A 6882-nucleotide genomic window follows, 5' to 3' on the forward strand; every position below is an offset into this window, starting at 1 on the left:
ATTGGATTCATTGGGCTCTCGAAGGAATGTTACCAAAGCGCTTTTTGTATCTGATATTATTTTATCAAATATCGATTGCCCCGAACTGCTATACTTAATTAATTTTAACATTAGTCGTCGCGTACCCGTAACTACTTGTACCTTCCACCATCTCGAACAAATTACGGCTACAATGAACCCGTAACCAGTATGTGTCGTGTGTTCTATCTTTGTAGTTCGTCTTTTGATTATCACCTTTCCCGTTCGTCCCTCAAAGCGCTCTATTCTGCTATTCTTAAGTAGTTATAATTGTTATAGGTTTAATATTTAGTTCTATAGTTTTATTATTAGTTTTATTATTTAATAATTAATTCTCGGTCATTAGGGCAAACATGTTAAGCCTGTTGATGTTTGTAAAATAAAAAAAAAATACCAGTACTGGTGCTAAGGTCACAAAACGTCATGAAACGTTTTGTTGAAAAATTAAGTTAAACGTTAGTTTGAAATTTTTTTAAAAGAAATTTCAAAACCTTGGAAAAAAATATCAATCTATGTTTTCATTGTTTTCTGAATTTTCATTTTTTAATCTATGTTTTCATTGGTTTTCTGTGTTGTCAGGGTACTGATTTTATTACCTACACTCAGTTAAATTAAAATTAAAGGGTTTGACATTTCAAAATCTGATTTGATCAACCTATGGTTTGAGCTGTTTCCGAGAAAACTGAGCCGCAACACTAGTTTTTCAACTAGCAATAATCGAACCTCGGATGTACCTCATTGGTTACGATATCGCCACTGCGCAAAGCTGCAACACTAGTTGTCTGGTCAAGAGAAAAAAGTTGTCCTCCATGGTGCTTTTTTGTAAAATTTATTCATTCCACTTGTTTTAATAGTAGTTGTAACTATCTTATTACTGTGGTATTACTGTGGATGGTAGAGAACCACTTGTTGTGAGCCAATACATTTAACGTCTATTATTATGGTTTTCATGTGTTGAGAATATTAACGAATATTATATACGATGGGAGCCACTGACGAAAAGTCCCTACAGATGATTTCTGATGAAAAATCTTTTAAATTTCATGAAAGAATACTTTCGAAAATTTCACTACGTTTGATCAATTTCACCCCGCGATCATTTTACCCCCGAATGACGGTACACCATTTGTTTTGTTTATTTTGTTGCATGAGCTTACATTGTAGATCCGAAATGGAATGATTACAGTGAAACACTTATCAACTTGTTGCATTTTCAATAAATTTAAACAGAATTTGCTGCCGGTGCTCTAAAACTTCTGTTTTCTACATAAAAATCACAAATTGATATCATAAATTTTGAGCAGTCCTTAAAAATGGAGTATTGCCAGATACTTTTGGAAGTATGTTACTTTTTCATAAACAACAGAAACGTATGGTTACGCTACGCGCGTAGGTAACTAAGAAATTTGTAAATTCTTTTTCAATCACTTTACTTTAGTTCACTTCATGTAGCTATGTAATCACTTTATCATCGCTTAAATTAAATTAATAGATGAGTTCATTATTATTTAAGCTCCAATGAAGCTTCACAAAGTGTTCTCACAATATGCACAATGAAAACTGTACAGTAGTAAGCTTGCTTTCGCATGAATTTCTGGTGTGTAAGTTAAAAGCTTCCAAAACAAGAGGTTACGTCTGGGTGCAAGGTTTTGAGCGTTAATAACTGTTTACCGGCTGAACGAATTGGTATGATAATCGCTTCATTCGAAAGATAAAATGTCTACGTGTGATGTTTTTTTTCAGAACTCGAGACCAAAGTACAAGCTTGTTATACAGGGCACACATGTCTATAGTGACTCGCCAGAAACTCCGGGAGTTTGGTTGGGAAGTAATAATGCATCCAATGCGAACCAAGCACCTAGTGATTACCACCTTTCTCTCGCATTGAAAAATTTCCTGAGTGATAAGAAATTGAACCAAGAGAAGATTGTGAAAATCGATCACTATAGTTTTTCGCCAATAAGAACCGAGACTAAGACAAGCTATGAAAGTCTCTCTCATAGAAGTCTTGATTGTTATTGGCGAAAAACTATAGTGATCGATGTTCACAATTATCTCTTGATCCCAATTTATTATCACTCAGGATGTTTTGCAATACGAGTAAAAGGTGGGAATCACTTGATGCCTGGTTCGTTGCCTTTACCTTTAAAATGACGGCAAAATACACAAAAAACGGTACATATTTGACCCAAATCGGGCAATCGTGAATATCACAAATAAATTTTTGAATTTAACGCAATAATAATTCTACTGAAATGTTAGTCATTCTTATAACAACTTGATTCACGTAATACAACATAGACAGTATCTTCAAAGTTTCATATGAGAACTTGTGTTGATTAATGGGGGTAGATTTTTAAGCCTCGTCGACCCCCAAAATCAGTTTTCGTTTGTGTCGACCCCTGGGAAACCGAGATCGACCCCAAGGGGTCCATATCGACCACTTTGAGAAACCCTGGTTTAGAGAGTCACATGTATTTGTGAAACTCTTAACATGTGTCCTAGCAATTAAACCTGACCTGTAATCACTCAGTTGTGATTTTTCGGTAGTTTAGAATTTGTTTACGCCTGAAAATCTCTCACTCGGTCAGAGCATTTAGGTCTGGCAAGCACGATTCAAGTTCTACAATTTTCTTCCAATTATCGAATGGAATGCTCGAACATTCCAATCCATTTTTCATCGATTTTAGTATTAACGTATGCATTAAAAAAATGGACTAATTTCGGATGGCGATGAAAAAAAAACTACAAAAGAAAATTTAATGGAACAAATTTTCCTTAAATCGTAGGTTTATCAAGCCTACAACAAAAATGATTCGAGGCTGTTGATTCGCAGCAGCCGCGCTGTCAAGCAACGTGATGACTTTTCCATACTGCCAGCTCCAACCCGCAGCGAAGGAGTTGGACATTCTGAGGCATTTTGTGTCCGCCAGATATAGCCAATCTGGTATTTACAATATCCTCTCTCTGCCGCTCCTTAAGCCGGTGACCGAAGCAACCGGTCAAATGATGAAGGAGAATCTGGCAAAAAAGGACTTTTTTTATGCGGAAGTGTCAGACGAGACCGGCCTTATCTGCGCAGCAGGCAATCATCCAGGAGGAGTAGCTTAAGGTACCGGCGAAAAACTTTTTTCCGGTTAATGAAGTGAAAAACTTCTTTTCGTACTCATAATGAAAGACAAAACGTACTTGATGCTAGAATTCAACGAATGCACCGGATACTTTACGTTCCCCAGATAAGTGATGGCGACGAATATATCACCAACATCAAGTTCTCGAAGAAGATCATTCCCTGACAAACGAGAAGGGAATGTCCAAGCCGCTCTTCTTTCGAGTCATATGGTGAACTGGGAAATATACAGTACGAAGTGCTTGCCGGAAGTTGCGAAGGTTATGTGGTCGAACTTGGGATCAGCAAATTATGCCAAAAGATCACTGGAGGATGGATCGGTTGGATATAAACCGCCAACCTTCCCAACATCCCCCAGCTGCGACCGATAGAAAACTTTTGGGCGAATGGCCAAAATGGAGAGACAGCCGACCACCAAAACCACGGAATGATAAAAGAACACGCTGACATACATCTTCTCATCGGTCATGGTTGAGGTTCCGGCCAACGATGACCCGATGGACTACCGTCGGAAGAGTCGTCCACTGACTCTTTTTGGCGTTTGTCTGAGGCCCCTACAGACGAGCAAGATGAACCAGCAAACAGCTGATTACCAAACGATTGTGATTGATGGCGTGGTCAGTCACTTGCTCGTGGATTTATCTGGTTACACCAGAGAAAATTAGAAGCAGAACCAAAAAAACCATCGATTGAAGGTTATTGCCTTCAAATGAACACAACAAATCACCATGGTTGTGCTATTAAATTTAATAGTCACTTCACCTACCTGAGTTTGTTCGTGATTCGTTCGCGATTTAACTGTTTACGGGGAAAAAAACTGAATAATATGTGGAACACTTCTCTAAACTAAAAAAAAATAATTACAATAAATTGAAAACGATTACTTCGACTCACTTTTCATGTCTGCAAAAAGCGCACACGTCGATTTATTATCGAGAATATTCTTAAACTTTGATTGTTCTACTCGGAAGTCAATTTGTAAAGAGGCTTGATATTACTTAATGTGGCACACAGAGTCTCAACTCGTACCGCGAAACAATGGGTATTAATCGTTCATCTCGCAAAAATATACCTGCGTGTGAATGTTATGTTACGCTACAAAATGATGTGTCTCGCGGCGACAAAATCGTAACGCATAACAGTGTCTTGGCCAAACTTTCCGTACGATCGTTTAAATGTTACACTATTAAAAGGGCCTATTTACTATAAAAAAAGACAATGAATTAGAAATATTTCTTTAAATACAGCAGAACCAACGCGGACTCGATTGTATACAGTTTCTGATTTCTTTTCACTGTATATAATCAAATCCTGTATATAAACGAGTCAAAAAATATTTTTTTGACGTAGGACTACGTCTAACCGGAAGATATAGGGTGTGAAATGAAAATCTAGGCACTGAACAAGTAGGAAAAAATGCAAGATTTGGAACACTTATAACTCGAGCATTTCTCAATAGATCGCAAAGGTTTTTGCATCAATTGATAGGAAATATATCTACGCATCTATCATAATGAATAACATTTCGTTTTTCTTGAGATAAATAATTGAATAATTGTGAAATAGCAAGCATTGTCCAAATGCACTATGTGCCCATTTTTGATTGGTCCATTTTGTGCTCCTCAAATCGTACCGACCAAAACGGGCAACCAGAGCAGCAGCGAAATAGAACGAAGCGCGATTGGAAAGGAAAAAGAAAAAAAATGAACGAAACATTGGTCGCAGTCTCACACATGCGTAATTCTCGAGCCAGCCAGTCAGCTTAAAAATCCCCGCTCCGTTGCCGTAACGATCATTCTTTGTGTGGAAACCGACTGGACAACATCGTTGCTGGACGAGCTGGACGGCGAGGGATCGAGTGCCTTTTTCAAGGCAAGAGGGTGGAGGTGGTAGCGCTGGAGTAGAGTAGAGTAGAGTTTTCAAAGGGCCTTTCTCAAGGCTAGAGACGAATGAACTGAAAACGTTTAAAGTCTCTATAATACAATACCTTCCTACCTTCCGTAACGATCATTCTCATCCAAATCGTACACCACATCGTTTCGCATCACATCACATCAACAAACCAACACAAAGGAGGAAAAGTGAAGGGAAAGGCAAAATCCCGCTCGAACAGTGTTGGTCTCCAGTTTCCCGTATGTGTATCCGCCAATTGCTCCGCAAGGGTAGCTAGGCCGAGCGCGTTAGTACCAGTGCACCAGTCCACCTAGCCGGTGTTATATAGTTTCGGCCGCCGAAGTGATCGAGTTGGCTGGCAAAGCTGCTCGCGACGATAAGAAAACCCGCATTAGGAACAGACCACATTCGGTTCGGTGGACATCAAGAAAACAACAGGCAGTTGCAGCGAGTGGCGAGTGGCAAACGCAATCGCATAACGACAGCAGGTAGCGGAAGAAAAAAGTTTGTTCTTTATGCAAAGTACTCTGGTGGCAAATCCAGAACAAGGCGGCATCGAGGGCGTTCGAAATGGTTTTTTATTCAAAACCACGAGTACTAAGTTTTCTAAATTGGAACCATTCCATAAAACACGGTGCTTATCAGGGCCATTAAACCTTTCAAAAAAGAGTTTACGAAATACAGTTCAATGCATTCTAAAATATTATCCTAAATAATAATTAGACACAAATTGATTTTTTCATAATTTGTCTGCCAGAAAATGATGAGTTTGAGAATTTGGCAGTTGTGCTGAGCTTATTGATGGTTGGAGACTTTCTCGATTATTCAATTTTCACCAATTCTTAAATTGCTTCTAGATTGAAACTACATTAATTTACATTTAGTTCGACATTTAGCTAATTGGACGGACCTGTAATGCGACATATTTAGTTGGACATTTTTGTAAACATGGAGTTCGGGGTCCAAGTTATGACCCAACATGTCCCAAGCTGGAAGGGAAGAAATTTTCCAACTGTGAAAGCTGTACCACTGTCATCGCAAATGTTCAGTTACAGGTTGAAATCGCATCCAATGCGATACTGAGTGGTGCTTCGGCATATCGCATTAAATGTAATTTACAGTACAACATGTCCCAAGCTGGATGGGAAGAAATTTTCCAACTGTGAATCCTGTGGCGAGTGACAAACGCAATCGCTAAACAGGAAGGTTTAGCCGAACAAGATGGGTATATCGAGTGATAACAAAACAATAAACTCTTTATATTAAAGATGATTTTGTGGTCCTGAAAAGCTGGTATACTTCTTCACCGCTTTGGTACCTTCGGAAACCGCATGCAAGTTCACCGGGCAGCAACAGACTGATTGTGATCTGAATTTCCCACGCCGTAATGGTTGACCGCTTATTGTAGTGGGTCAGACCCGGGGCTTCCGCTACGATACGCTCAAAGATGCATTGACGAAGCTCAAGACGCTCATCGCCTTCGATGAGAAACCGGTGTCGGAATGATCCTGATTCAGCACCTTATAATGTAGATAGCATATGATTCATTCTCCTCCCTATTGTCGGTTTCCGAGATATTCTTCTGCGCCGTGCCGAACTTTTTGGCGGCTTTTCCATTATTCCACTAGTCTTCGGTACATTCGTGTTTGTTAGAAACAACTGCATGTGAATCCAACGAGCGAACAAATCGTAATGAATGTATTTTTTGCCATCGCTGCCTTTTAACGCACATCACATCGCATCAACGGATTGGTGCCGGAGCACAAGTATACCTAATAGCGGTTATAGAATTTCGGCCGCCGGAGTGCTCGAGTTGGCTTGCAAAGCTGCTCACGACAATA

The 6882-nt window shown here is 39.3% G+C and overlaps 1 pseudogene; it reads right to left on the reverse strand.

Moving 5' to 3' along the window:
- Positions 1-712: 712 nt before the first annotated feature.
- Positions 713-786, reverse strand: LOC129780753 (U4 spliceosomal RNA; annotated as a pseudogene).
- Between the last annotated feature and the right edge of the window lie 6096 nt (positions 787-6882).

This window comes from Toxorhynchites rutilus, chromosome 3 (assembly GCF_029784135.1).
Source record: "Toxorhynchites rutilus septentrionalis strain SRP chromosome 3, ASM2978413v1, whole genome shotgun sequence".
Classification (NCBI taxonomy): Eukaryota; Metazoa; Arthropoda; class Insecta; order Diptera; family Culicidae; genus Toxorhynchites; species Toxorhynchites rutilus.